This window comes from Anabrus simplex, chromosome X, assembly GCF_040414725.1.
Source record: "Anabrus simplex isolate iqAnaSimp1 chromosome X, ASM4041472v1, whole genome shotgun sequence".
Classification (NCBI taxonomy): domain Eukaryota; kingdom Metazoa; phylum Arthropoda; class Insecta; order Orthoptera; family Tettigoniidae; genus Anabrus; species Anabrus simplex.
The window spans coordinates 72654855-72670467 of NC_090279.1; positions in this window are offsets into that span (position 1 = coordinate 72654855).

Sequence of the window (15613 nt, forward strand, 5' to 3'; positions counted from 1 at the left end):
CCGGAGAGACTCCTCTCTTTAGAGATGGGCACTATCAACTTAAAACCACTATCGACTAGTCGGGCGATAGTCCCTTTAAAGTATCGACTGAATAGTCGAATGTTTTCAGTCGAACAAAAGTATTTATTTATTTATTCAAAGGGACCCACGTTCGCAGCCGAGGAGTCCACACCATTCCACATTAGGAATAAGAAGCTGCACCACCTAGATATCCCAGGTCCGTATTCCATTCACTGACAGCGGATAACATATCCTTAATGCAGTTTTCCATGGGGTTTTCTACATTCATTCCTGGCAAACGCCATAATAGTACTGTACCTTGGGAGCATACCCCAATGCCAGACTTTTATAATCACACTATCGAGGAATTCACAGTTGCGCAGATTAAAATCCGATTTACGCACTCGTCCGTACACGGCGCTAATAAATAGGGAGATGCCCTCAATACGAATAAGCATCATAGGAATGTTCTTTCTTGGTGCTAAATGGACAGTCAAACGTAGAAAGACAACGATGAGACTCTATTCCCGAACAGTGCTAACAATAATAATATGTAAAATTTGTTGCTGTAGTACGGTACACAATCAAGATATATATTAGACTAGCCAAACACACTAATACTGTATTTTCTAGATTATTATTATTGTTATGCAGATTTTTATAGTTATGCCTTATTTATGAATAACGTAATTAATATAAACAAAAATGCAACGAAATAAAGAGCACATAAACGACAAGAGAAAATTGCCACATTAAGTATGTACCTATAAAGTTAACATATTACGTATTACATATCCGAAATGACCATAAACCGATAGTTCCATTCGCTTCCGCGTCGCTGTGACGGGAGTACGACTGAATTCAGTCGACTTGTTTTGTGTTAGCGAAGCCCATCAAATAACCTAGACAAGACAAGACAAGACAAGACTTGTTTTGTGCTGACGGGAGAGCAAAGCGTGGAGAGATCCGTGACGGGGACTGCGACTGAATTCAGTCGACTTGTTTTTTAAAGTAGTCGACTGTTACGATAGTTTCAACTATCGACTAGTTCGATAGTTATCAGTCGATAGTGCCCATCTCTACCTCTCTTAAACATTCTCTTTGAGCCAGACATAGCGTAACATTGCACCCAGTGCTGCCAGTGCTCTTTTCAGTAAGTGTCCCATTCTACAGTTGTAGACATTACGGATATGTTAAACTACAACTCTCCCCACAGTTGTGTATTTTGGTATATATGAGTGTTTCAGTGTGATTTATTACAAGTCGTATTAAACTGGGTGATATAACAAGCCCATTCACATTTCAAGAGAAGAAAAAGTGTCGCTTACTCTGCAGTTATCATTAGTAATACATCCTTTCCTAAATTCAGCCTGTTCTACTGCTGTTACAAATCAAATTTGTTCTTCAAGAGTTTGTTTTAAGTGATTAAACAACATTCAAATATCTGGTTTTGTTTCGAAGTGGCTAGTATGTTGTTATGTATGGCGCGTATTAGCCTATTCTACAGCTTATTACGTTAAGTGAGTTACGGATTTTCTTCATTGCGGAATTGTGATTTCTGTCATTTTACACTGTGTCCGCAACCTCTAACATACTGTCGGTAATGTTCAAATTCAATAATTCAATTTTGCTAAATGTATAGATTTCAATTGAGAATATTAGAAGTTAAAACTAATATTTCTCAGTTTCAGCATTCTACATGATTTTAATATTTAATGTTAGTAATTTTGTTAAATTTTATTTTTAATTAAGCATGATAAATGAATACGCATATAACTAGCTTGCTTTTTAGAAAAGTCCCAGCCTTTGCGTTGCAAGTGCCTGCACCTTGTGTGTAGTAGCCAGGGTGCGAAATCGCGGCGGGGAAATGGAAGTCCTCCCCCCCATCCCCCACTAAAATTGCCCGGGGTGTACCTTTCATTATAAAATAAACAGGAAAATGTAGAACCCATGAATTATTACTGGAATTAATGATTTTTACTGGGCATATATTCATTAAAACATCAGAAATAATTCAAATGACTGCCAAACCTTGAGAAATAAAACATCGCAGCAGTGGCAACTCCGCACCTGCAGCCTATTGTTGATGTTTCACGCTGGCAATTCCATCCTCCCTTGTCATTGTTGTAAGTAGCTTGAGTTTACACCACTCCTGTACTTCTTGAAGTGGGTGTGTTTTCTATAGGTATCAATAGGTCAATATTCACTTGAGCAGGGTACAAACTGACAAATTTGTTTAGTCAACACATAGCCCTGGTAGAGGAAAGTTCCAGTGAAAAAGCAATAAACCATGGAAACTCGCGCCTCGTCTGGCCTTTCTTAAGATAGCGAGTCTCTCATAAATTTCTCAGCTGATTGGAATAATGTAATGTTTATCATTCCAGTTATATCAGCAAAATTCGAACAAAAAGGTCTCAAAATTACATTTTTCTGGATGGAGAGGGTAATTAAAATACAGGGGAATTTTGTACGCCCCCCCCCCTACCAGTTAGTGCCTGAAAAAAAATTAGTAGTTAAGCCCTATGTTCCTTCTCAACCCCTCACCACTTCTTTCTGATTTCACACCCTGGTAGTGGCAATATATCGCATATCTAAATTTAGTGGAATGAGGATGATGATGAAATGATGAAATGTGGATGGTAGTTTCAGAAAGAAATTGCGATATGTAGTGTGTAATTTTAATTATGTTTTTGCTGTGTTATTTACCTTTGTGTGCAATTTTATAGTGACGCTGTGAATGTTGAGTTGTTCTTTACTCTGTATGCTGCGACATGTTGTAGTAGGGTTCAAAATCTTGAGAGGATTCCATTTAGGATATCTGTATCTTGTTATATCAGTGTTGTTATGGATATTCTTCTGTATCACATCATTACCCCACAGCAGCTATATCCGGTATTTATTTGTGATGATTTAGGTAACAGTTGGCTTCCTCTCTGATTTATATTGGTGTGTAAAAGATTTTCAGGGATGAGTGATGGTGAGTTTGCATGGGGTCGAATCCTAGGATCTGCAGTCCTGAAAAGCGTTTCCATGGTTTCCCCATTTTATCATTAATTAACCTTAATTAATGCTGCTGCATACCTAATCTTATCCCTTCCCTTGGAGTTGTTAGTGCAACATTAAACTGCTAGCAGTAATGGAAGAACAATCTTCAGGAATAAATTCTGGCTGTGGAAACTGTAAAAGGTAGTTGCTTGAAAGTAAAGCCAATAACATATTAATAGAATAACCTGTGATGGCCAGAACAAGTAAACATGGTACACTACAGTATTGGCAATGCATAAGGATTGACTCAATTAGCCATGGGTACGAAGCTTGTATTACCTGTAGGAGAAATTATAGTATTAATTGTTAGTGCAGTATGTTTACATTTACAGTAAAATATCACAAAGTGACTAATGAACACTGCTATTGGTTGAACACCACTTGGTTGTGTCATTAGACATGACATGCGTAAAAAAATAAAGAAAAGGTACTTAAGTAAAGGTTGGTGGCATTGTTCAATGAAATGAGCTGATAGCAGTATTGTATAAATTTTTGTCTTCATTCCAACAGAATTTTCTTCATTTTCCATTTCCAGTCTTCTGGGTAGAAATGTGAATCAAAAATCTCCTCAGTTTTTCTCTCTCCACCACTCCCTTCCTTCCTTGAATATTTTTTCTACTTTACTCCACTCTTCTCTGTATTCTCCTTTCCGTATCCATTCACCCCTTTCTGGACATTCCCCAATGTCTTTCCCCTATGACTTTCTCTGTAATTACTTACTATGGAACTCTATCCTCTTCCATTATCATCATGTGTCCATACCATTTCAGCTTATGGGTCTCTTATCTTTCCTTTCAGTTCAGGGAATCCAATTCAGTCCCTCATTTCTATGTTTCTGACTTTATCACCTTATGCTCTCCCTATTATTTCTGTAAGGAATTTCATCTTGGCCTCTTGCATACCGCGTTCATCATGTTTTTTGTTGTCCATGTGCCTGATGCATATGTCAAAATTGGTGTGTAATACATTGGGTGCAAAATTTTCTTGCCTTCCGTTGGACGTCCCACACATTGGTAAAACCCATTGGCTTGTTCAAGTCTCTATCCAATTTCTTAATTTATTTACTCATCTTCTTGAATTATTTTCCCCGAATACTTGAAGCTTGATTGAAATAATAACATTAAGTTATTTACATGTAATACTTGAAGCTTTCCACAACTTCTAATGATCTTCCATTTACTTCAATATTCCCACTTCCTTCTCTGTTACCTCTCGTCACCACTACTATCGTACTCTTTTCCACACGTATTTTTATTCCATATTCCTCCATCTCCTGATTCCTTACATTATCTTGTTCTTGTGCTTCCATTTCTTCTTCTCCCCATATTACTGTGTCATCTGCAAAGCGGAAGGCGGAACAAGGCCAGAATTCGCCGGCACAGCTATGACGACTTATTTACGGGACCTCCTGGGTAGGAGGGGTTTCGGCTGGGGAGAACTTAAAAGATACTGAAGAACTTTCACCTTGTATTTCCTCTCCCTTCACTTTCTTTCAGCCCCCGCCTGGATTTCACCAGCATCCATTTAACCTATTTTGTACGTAGTTATTTCACTTATATATTCGCATACTAATCTAATTTTACTTACCTGTTATAAATTCCTGGCGGCAGGCCGTCTTGAACCAGCGATCTTGAACTCCGTAGTCCATCATGTTATCCACTCCGCTAACATGTTACTTGATAATTTGAAGCGTAAACGATGTATATATAGTACATTACCAGTAATAGAGATGGCATTGCAATGTAATTAATATTTACCCCAAAAGATGACTCTGTCGTCTCTCTTTGAACTGTCGCCAACTTAACTTTTACGAGGAACAAAAATACATCAAACTCAAATCACGAGTTTCATTACCAGCAGTGTGATTATTGTTTGAAGAGGGAGTACAAGTAGACGAAAACAAACCAGTCGTGTGTCCAGCTATGTTATAGTCTTGATTGCTATCTTAAGAGGAAGTAGGCCTACAACTAGACGAAAACAATCGAGTTGTGTGTCCAGCTCTGTCATAGTCGTGATTATAGTTTTAAGAGGAAGTATAACTAGAGATAAACAGTCGAGTCGTGTGTTCAGTTCTGTGATAGTCGTGATGATTGTTTTAAGACTAAGTACAACTAGCCAAAACAATTAAAACTCCCGTTCATTGCTGCATCCATACTAGTAATTATTATTTTAAGAGGGAGTACATCTACGCAAACACAAGAAGTCCATCTTCTGTCTACTCCTGTGCCAACTTTCGGTGAGTACCCATAAATTCATATCTTGTCTCAGTGGTTGCAATATACTCGTGTGTATAGTGTTGCTTTCCTATTCGTGATGTCATCACCAAAAGTGTACTTCCAACAACAGTCGCTCAATTAGCAATGCTGTCGCACCTAACCTACCGTGTCACTACCAGTGGTTTTCGGTGGATCACAACCTAACCTGTCACTATCAGTGGTTTTCGGTGGATCACAACCTAACCTGACACTACCAGTGGTTTTCGGTGGATCACCCCGCTAAATGAGTAATGCTGTCGCACCTAACCAAACCTAACCTAACGTGTCACTATCAGTGGTTTTCGGTGGATCACCCCGCTAAATTAGTAATGCTGTCGCACGTAACCAAACCTGTCACTAGCTTTGGTTTTCGGTGGATCACAACCTAACCTGACACTATCAGTGGTTTTCGGTGGATCACCCCTCTAAATTAGTAATGCTGTCGCACCTAACCAAACCTAACGTAACCTGTCACTAGCTTTGGTTTTCGATGGATCACAACCTAACCTGTCACTATCAATGGTTTTCGGTGGATCACCCCGCTAAATTATTAATGCTGTCGCACGTATCCAAACCTGTCACTAGCTTTGGTTTTCGGTGGATCACAATCTAACCTGTCACTATGAGTGGGGTAAAACTTCAGGCCTTGTCACGCAAGTTTGTATCATAGTAATCATGGCTGACGGTGGGCGAATGGACACTGCCATTGGTTGAAGGCTAGTCCAGTGAAATGTCGTTCCCATAATTCAATACAGACAAAAGTTATGACCAACTTACGCGATGAAAAGACCTAAGAGTGAGGCAATGTCAAAGAATAACCATATGAAACAAATAAGAGTAAGAATATCCGGCTATGTTGAACTATGGTAGTGACATTTCATAGGGCAAATCTTCAGGCGATGCAGAGTCCATTCGTGCCAACGCCAGCCACGATTATATAACGTGATGAAATAGTTGAGACGTTTCGATGCAGTAATTACGATTCTAAACACTTGAAACCATAGATAGCGCTAGTTATGCTTAAATATGAATACGAAATAGAGGCTTAAATCCGCGCGACTTGTGATTGAATATAAAAAAGAAATAGAGGCCTAATTATTAGTAGTACGTAGCGTTCCCGACACCGGAAGAAAAAAATCACAAGGAAATGTAACGTGAATAATAAACAATGTATAATAGAGAAGAATGTATGTAAATGGAACCAACCTTAATGTAGTGGAGGTTAGGCGACGACACGAAAAAAACAACACGATTGAACTTCGCATTCACTAATAATTTCACGTGACGGCCACACCATTCACATACTCTGCTATTTGAAATCAAATTGTGACGTACATAGAATTGAAGTAAATCATTGAAGTTGTTCTTGTAATTCGCTGAAAAACTTGTTACATTAATAACACATCCATCGTACGATGCTATGTCAATATAATTAGATATGTTTTCTGTATCAACAATGGCCAGATGCACTGGATGCGCTATGTACGAAGAAAGAAGTACTATCTGCGCACTTTTTAGTGATAGATTTACATCCTAGTGCTGAAGTGGTCGACTTCGGTTATCTTCGAGATTCGTATTGGCAACCTTTGAAACACAAACTAAGAATCGCTTATCATCGCTGTGCGACATCTGGCGTACACTTTAAGTAATCGTACTGTTGTTGTTTACACAGCAAAGCCAAACTATAGAATTCATGCTAGGAACACGTTTCGCAACGGGAAATGTTATATAGTATTATATATTGTGTGTGTGACACAGTTGTTTGCTTAAAATAATAAAGGTTCATAAAATTCATATCGATCGATCATATTATCTATTCAATTCAGATTTCATTTCCATTCAGTTGGCAGTATTAACGGAACCCTTCTTACTTCTCCAACGAGTACAAAAATCTATCACTAAAAAGTGCGCTTCTATCAATCCTATCATTTCGTGACCAGTAAGCGACATAGAATGCCGTGGTGTATTAATGTGAAGAGAAACGTCATTGTGGTCCAGGGGTAAGTCGTGCGAGTCGTCTGCGAGAAAAATAAACATAGTCCAGGGCTAACCTAACCTAACCTAACCGCGAGTCGTCTGCGAGAAAAATAAATAACCTAACCTAACCTATGTGAAAACAAATGTAATTGTGGTCCAGGGCTCAGTACCATTTAGTTCCTAAGTACAGTGGTTGGCAGCATCGGCGAGTCGTGCAAGTCGTCTGCGAGAAAAATAAACATAGGATAGTCATACCGCGCGTAGATATTGCCGATGCAAGCGGTAACCATGGTACTAATGATGCGTGACATAGACTGAAGTTCTAATATCAGGGGTTTTCGGTGGATCACCCCGCTAAATTAGTAATGCAGTCGCACCTAACCAAACCTAACCTAACGTGTCACTACCAGTGGTTTTTGGTGGATCACAACCTAACCTGTCACTATCAGTGGTTTTCGGTGGATCACAACCTAACCTGTCACTATCAGTGGATTTCGGTGGATCACCGCGCTAAATTAGTAATGCTGTCGCACCTAACCAAACCTAACCTAATGTGTCACTACCAGTGGTTTTCGGTGGATCACAACCTAACCTGTCACTGTCAGTGGTTTTCGGTGGATCACCGCACTAAAATAGTAATGCTGTCGGCAGCCCTGAAGATGGTTTTCCGTGGTTTCCCATTTTCACACCAGGCAAATGCTGGGGCTGTACCTTAAATAAGGCCACGGCCACTTCCTTCCCATTCCTAGGCCTTTCCTGTCCCACCTATCTGTGTCAGTGTAACGTAAAGCAACTAGCAAATAAAAGTGGTTTTCGGTGAATCACAATTGCTTTCGTAAAGGATGCTAAAGGCTGTTGGCCGCTTCGCGGCCCTAACATGGGGGCTTATGCCCACCGACCCCCTTTTGCTTGTCTCTAGACCAATGGTTTTGCCACTAACCGGACTTAACCAAACCAGATCAGTGCTTTTCCTACTTGCCGGACGTACTTAATTTTCGTAAAGTTTTCGCGAAATCAAGTCAGCCCCATCATATCGCGGCGTTAATATCTATTTCACTATCCAACTAGTCAATTTTTAACCCAATCTAGTGCCAATCTAGTGGCTGTGAATTGTGTTACGCAGTCTCAAACAGCTAAATATACTAGACCATTAATTCATACATTTAGCGGCTGCTACACGTTCCTTCGAATTATCCGCCATGTTTGCAAACAGCAACTCGCTAAATACGTCATACATGACGTCATATAGACGCACGAGCAGCAGCCGCGGAGCCCGTGCTCGCCTGTGCCGGCGGATCCTAGACTTATACCGCGGAAGGCCTTTGCCTCCTTGGTTCCCACCTTTTGTTGTATACTCTTGTGGATTTCATCCATGATTATAATGAAGATTGGAGGGGATAAAACACATCCTTATTGAAGTCCTGTTTCTACATTGAACCAGTTTGTTTGTCCTATCGTAGTATTCATACTACTTACTCACTTTTCGTTCATGGCTTTTATAATTGGTTCTTCACCTCTCCCTGCCTTCTTTTTTATCAATGCATCCGAGACCACTTGCCATGGTACACTGACATATGCCTTCGCAATAACGATAAATATCATCACTGAATCCAGCCTAAATTCCCATCTGTTCTCCATCATGTTCTTTAGGTTCAACAGATTGAAAACTTTTAAAATTATGTTTACACTGACTAAGGAGTATGATACCGTATGGAAGTGAAACACAGATAATAACTGGTGCCAAAAAAAACAAGAGTTGAAGCGTATTAAATGCCGTGTTATCAGAAGTTCTTGAAGATCATTTTGATAGAACATGTCTCAAATAAAGAGATAGTGAATAAGCTTAATGAGAGGAGAATGGTTTGGGAGAATTTGATCCTGGGAAGGAAAATTTTGATAGAACATATCTCAAAGAACAGTGAACTTGTTCAGTTAGTTTTGAAGCTGATTGCAAAGGATAAAAATGGTAGGAAGATTCCAGTATATGGCCCCAGGTGAACAGTCACTGAATTTTCAAGAAAGATCATCTTGTTGCAGTTTCAGTTCCATATAAAACTGTATGTTAGATAGCTATTAATACGATATAAGGTGTCATGTAATACTAGGGGTCCTTTGACTATGATATTGATATCGATAGATAAGTTAAATTATATTTCCTATGGAAGTGATCACTGTTTTAGGAATCATGTAAAACTGCAGGTCCTTAGCTTTGATCGAAGTATCAGTCATAGAAAACTTGAGGTCCTATTGGTATGATCACAATATCAAGAGTCATGTAAAATTTTGGTTTTTTTGTATGATCATAATATTGATGGTCATTTAAAATGACAAGGTTGTTGGTTAGTCTGTTGACAAACACCATAAGTATCAATGACATCAATAAGGTAATATATTTTTCTGGCTTATGTTTCAGTGTAAGGTCAGTGGAAGTTATCAACCATCCCAGTACCTTCTAACTACTTCAGTTGTTCAGTTCAGAGTGCAGTGTGAAATGGACCTGGAAATAAAGATTAAAGAGGAACCAGCCTGGCTTGAAGGAAAAACAACTGCATCATTTGTAAGTCTCATTCCAGACAACTTTATAGAGGTCAGAAATCCCTTAATAGCTGAATGAGTTTGGCAGGGGCATAATTTTCTATGTGCTTCCTCAGTGTTAACACCAGCAGTCACCAATTGCTGAATGGGCATCTATGCGTAGTACAACTCTGATTTGTTTATTTGTCTGGCAATACACCACAATGCACTACACAAAGCTGCCAATTCTTAGGAACTTAAGGTTGGGCTTGGATTAGTCTGTACTTTTTACTGTCAGTATCGAAATTACTTTGGTTTAGGGGTTGCACCTTATTTATTTTTCCTCTCTGATTATAATAGAGGATGGTTGGCCGATCGTACTTTAAAAAAAATCGAATATCCTCCTACAATACTGCACCAGCATTAGCACCACATGTTAAAATTTATTACTCCTACCATAATTAGTGTAGAAGAATTTAAATCACAAATCTTTCATTAGTGTTTTTGAGCCTGGATACACCAGTCTGCTAAACAAAATGTCAACACAGGTGTGATTATTCTGGGTTACTCTCACATCCACAATGTGCTGGAAGATATTATGTGTTTTAAGGAACGAGCAGATTTCCCTATGACATACGAAAGATGAAATAGCTCAAAATCTGAATGTACGTTCTCTCAAAATAAGTATTTTGCTAAGATGATGAATTCTTCTAGAAAGACAAAATAATGATTAGCTCATTTTATTCCTCAAATACAGGTCAGATTCTATGTTTTATAGAGAACCATGTCTAAGGGCCTTAGAATGTATGATATCTGAGAATAATTTCTTTTATATGCCACTTCTTAGTGGACTCTGACACTTTAATTACTTAAGGCACATTAAACAGATTTTTTTCTTTCCTCTTTGTCATTATTTCCCTGTCCTTTTTGTGCATCTTCTTTATCCATTCCTTAGTTCAGCTACTCTTCTCTTCTGTATTGAATGTGTTAAGTTGGTATATTCTAGAACTTGTTACTTTAATTGACTTTTATTAGTAACTTACATTATAACATAAGCTTTTAATCATAGTCCCTCCCCCCTTTAATGCTGACAAGGTTTTATGAATCCAAGAGTGAAATCTAAATGTCTCATAGTAGATCATAAAAGATCTTCTAAAACTGCAGATATACACTCCAACACTGCTGATACTCCATTGATGGTGTCCTCATCCCCTCAGCTCCTCACAGAACACTGCATAACATGCTTATAGTACTAAAATATTTCATTTCTCGCTTCTTTGACTTTCGGCGACATCACATCTTTCACTGTTATATGACTGTTTTTTTTATTTTACACTTGGAAGCATTGAAATATGTTGTTTGAAACAGAACTGTATTAATGTTTTATGTAGCCCCTGTGATCTCAGCAAAACCATAGTAAAGAGTGTGATTCCATTATATCAAGTTATTTTAATTTGTCTATAAACAAACTGTATGCTGAGAACAAAAAATCATTTAGAAATGTTGTAACGCTTCTAATTGGTTGAGACCACTTTTATGATTTGATTGATATGATTGAACAAATGAAAACAGTTCATACAATTTAGTGTTTATGCCTATGGCTGCTTACTTCTAAATTCTGTGTGAGATAGCCCCAATTCCATCCCTGGTAGTATATCTTCTGATATGGCTAGAAAATGTTTTGCATTTTATATTTTGTTCTCAGTCTCATCCTTTCTCTGACATAAGGAGTGAGCAAGAATAGTAACACCATTCTCAGTACAGCCTTTGGTTATAACAATCCTCTGCTGGTAGAAATCTTCCTTAAACATTAGTGAAATTCTGAAAGCAACTCTAATACTGGAAATTAATGAATTAACATGCTCATTTGTTGCTGGCTATATTTGTAGATGTGTGTTATGAGCATACCTAATATATCTTATTTTCCACAGGAAAATTTCGAACATGTATCAGAAGTGATAGCTCTGAAAGAAGAAGTTAAATCAGAGTTAACAGAGCCAGGGGCATCGCAGGAAAACTCTCTTGAGGTAATGTACATAATTTGATAAGCCATTGTCAGATAATGGAAATGGGTAGAAAATGGCTCAACAGATACTGGGGTTTGATCCATCTTTATAGTGCACATGATTGATAGTCCTACTGATAATATACTTTTTATGAGATTGACTGTTTACATACCTAGTTTTCACTTTTCCTTCATGTTGTTCCACAATCTTGCGTCATGAATTGTCCAGCAGTTAGGATTATTCCAAAGACCACTACTCTGTTATTTGGTAGCTGGCATCATTCCTACTAATATTATTGAATTCGTAAATTAGTTTTGAACACAAAGTAGCTGAAAGATACATTCTTTTGTTACTGTTATGGGATATTTTACTGGTTGTTTCCAAATGAAACCCCTTTGTTATCTTATTGATTATATTAATTATTGTTTTGTAAATAATACAGTAATTTGTTGATACAAGTTGCAGGTGATGTGCTTGTTTACTGTGATTGTTCGCTTGTATACTACACACATTGTAGCCGTCTCTTGGCCAGTGAAAAGTATTCTTTTTCTCCGTAATGTGGTCTGTGATGGTACTAGTCCATTGTGACTTATAATTTTTGTACCGGGAGGTGCACCTCAACCCTGCACATGTAAAAGAAGGGCCTTAAGGAACACTATCTATCAAACAAAACTTGAAACCCCTAATGCATATAGTTGGGACATTGATCAGAAGATGTCACTACTGAATAACTGAGTAATATGTTATTTTAAAGTTTCCTAAACTGACTGGATTTCTTTGTTTTGTTTTGGTGTACATCAAAAAGTTTGAATTTTTCTCCATAGAAGTCCCTACAAAAAGCTGAGGTCATGCACTCTGGTGCATTTAAAGAAGTTTTGGTTTTAAAAGTTTTCTCAACTAAATTGACTTTAATTTATTTTGATACTTCAATGTTTTGCAACTATTCCTTCTCATCCCGCCAGCTCTGAAGTCTGGCCAGTCACATATTATCTGTTTTTATTTTTCAGCAAATCATATGCTTCTTGTAACTTTTTAATGCCAAATAAAATGAGAGGGTGTGGTCTGATTTAGCCCAGAGCATTCTCGCACCCTCCCCTTGTGTATAAAATCCGCGGCTTTTTCTAGTTACCTTGTCTTATTCTCGTCAAATTTCTGAGTGTGAGTGTTAAGGCAGGAGGAGGGGTGCCTAATTCTTTGGCAGGCAGAATGTCAGCCCAGGTAATGGCCCCCAGTTTTCTATATCTGTAGCTATCTTCTTAAACTCACAGGAGGGGAAGTTTCTAATGTTTAACTATGTAACCACCTGTTTTCGAAAATGTAAACTTTCATTCTGCTAATGTAAAATTTCATACAGACTTAAACTGTAAATTTCCCTTCAGTTTATCTTGAGGTGACTGTGATTTTGTAACTTTTTCTCCTGTAAATCACGCATTAACTTCTCTTTCGAGTCACCTCAGTTGTGTAGAATTAGCCTCTGCATCATTGGGCCACAAGCCCAAGTAGAGTTTCAAAACTTGATTTACAAGGAGCGCAAGTTTACGACTGCATAGATTTTGAGTTTGGGCCAGTAATATTACCTGTTGTTCTTTTCTATGAATGCCCAGTATTATGGGTACTAGATACCCCTGTGTAAAGGAATTTTAAATTGTTGGTTGTGCCTAGAGATACCAGAAATTGTAAGGTTTTTTTGTAATGTTTCCTTGAGTAGATTGTAAGGAATTGGGAGCACAGCCTCCTTGGTTGAATTTAAAGAGCATGTAAACTCTTGTCTGATATTGGTGCAATTTTGTGTGTGGCCTTTGGAAGGCCGTATGTGTAACCTTTGGAGCAAGGTGCTCTTGAACTGTGTCTTGGGAGATATCTCTCCTTAACACAACATTTGTGACGTTGCAAACTTGTAAATTGGAGCTGGAAGCTCAAAACTTGTAATTTCCAACTCTTGGATTTCTATTCTTGTTTGCCATTTTGTACCTGACATTTTGTTCCTTGACCTAGTGAGGAATTTTGTTAAATTTGAGATCTGAAAAGAAGGATAACCTTTGTTTTAAAGTTTAAATTAATCTTTGATATCGTAGATAGACCCATTCAAGCTGATACCTTCTTTCAACTCTCTGCGTTCCACAGATAATCTCGGAACAATATTACTTAAGCATGCAATGAATAAATAAGCCATTCAAGAGTTATCTTGCCTTTCTGTTTCATTCTTCGTATGGGATAGTGTTTGTGAATAGGCCTTGTAAAGTTCGCCATTACTCACCTGAACATTTGTTACAAGAATGAATTCATCATTACCAGGCTGCACATTTGATCACTGTCATCGTCCACTTCATAGCAAGCGTGTCATCTTCTTTCACTATGACTATGTTGCTACGGGGTATTTCATTGCCCATTTATTGAGATATTCATTTCACCATCTCTTCCAGGAGTTCTGGATTAGCTGCTGAAAATATAGCCACGTGGGGAAGGTTGTGATGAGAGAGGATATATAATCATGATCAGAGAGTGTAGTAATTGGTTGTCCTATAAGGAAATGGGTTGTAGTTAGGTAAGAAGTGTCCAAAGGTTCATCAATCAATCAATACTGATCTGCATTTAGGGCAGTCGCCCAGGTGGCAGATTCCCTATCTGTTGCTTTCCTAGCCTTTTCCGAAATGATTTCAAAGAAATTGGAAATTTATTGAACATCTCCCTTGGTAAGTTATTCCAATCCCTAACTCCCCTTCCTATAAATGAATATTTGCCCCAGTTTGTCCTCTTGAATTCCAACTTTATCTTCATATTGTGATCTTTCCTACTTTTATAGACGCCATTCAAACCTATTCGTCTACTAATGTCATTCCACGCCATCTCTCCGCTGACAGCTCGGAACATACCACTTAGTCGAGCAGCTCTTCTTCTTTCTCTCAATTCTTCCCAACCCAAACATTGCAACATTTTTGTAACGCTACCCTTTTGTCGGAAATCACCCAGAACAAATCGAGCTGCTTTTCTTTGGATTTTTTCCAGTTCTTGAATCAGGTAATCCTGGTGAGGGTCCCATACACTGGAACCATACTCTAGTTGGGGTCTTACCAGAGACTTATATGCACTCTCCTTTACATCCTTACTACAACCCCTAAACACCCTCATAACCATGTGCAGAGATCGGTACCCTTTATTTACAATCCCATTTATGTGATTACCCCAGTGAAGATCTTTCCTTATATTAACACCTAGATACTTACAATGATCCCCAAAAGGAACTTTCACCCCATCAACGCAGTAATTAAAACTGAGAGGACTTTTCCTATTTGTGAAACTCACAACCTGACTTTTAGCCCCGTTTATCAACATACCATTGCCTGCTGTCCATCTCACAATATTTTTGAGGTCACGTTGCAGTTGCTCACAATCTTGTAACTTATTTATCACTCTATAGAGAATAACATCATCCGCAAAAAGCCTTACCTCCGATTCCACTCCTTTACTCATATCATTTATATATATAAGAAAACATAAGGGTCCGATAACACTGCCCTGAGGAACTCCCCTCTCAACTATTACAGGGTCAGACAAAGCTTCACCTACTCTAACTCTCTGAGATCTATTTTCTAGATATATAGCAACCCATTCAGTCACTCTTTTGTCTAGTCCAATTGCACTCATTTTTGCCAGTAGTCTCCCATGATCCACCCTATCAAATGCTTTAGACATGTCAATCGCGATACAGTCCATTTGACCTCCAGAATCCAAGATATCTGCTATATCTTGCTGGAATCCTACAAGTTGAGCTTCAGTGGAATAACCTTTCCTAAAACCGAATTGCCTTCTATCGAA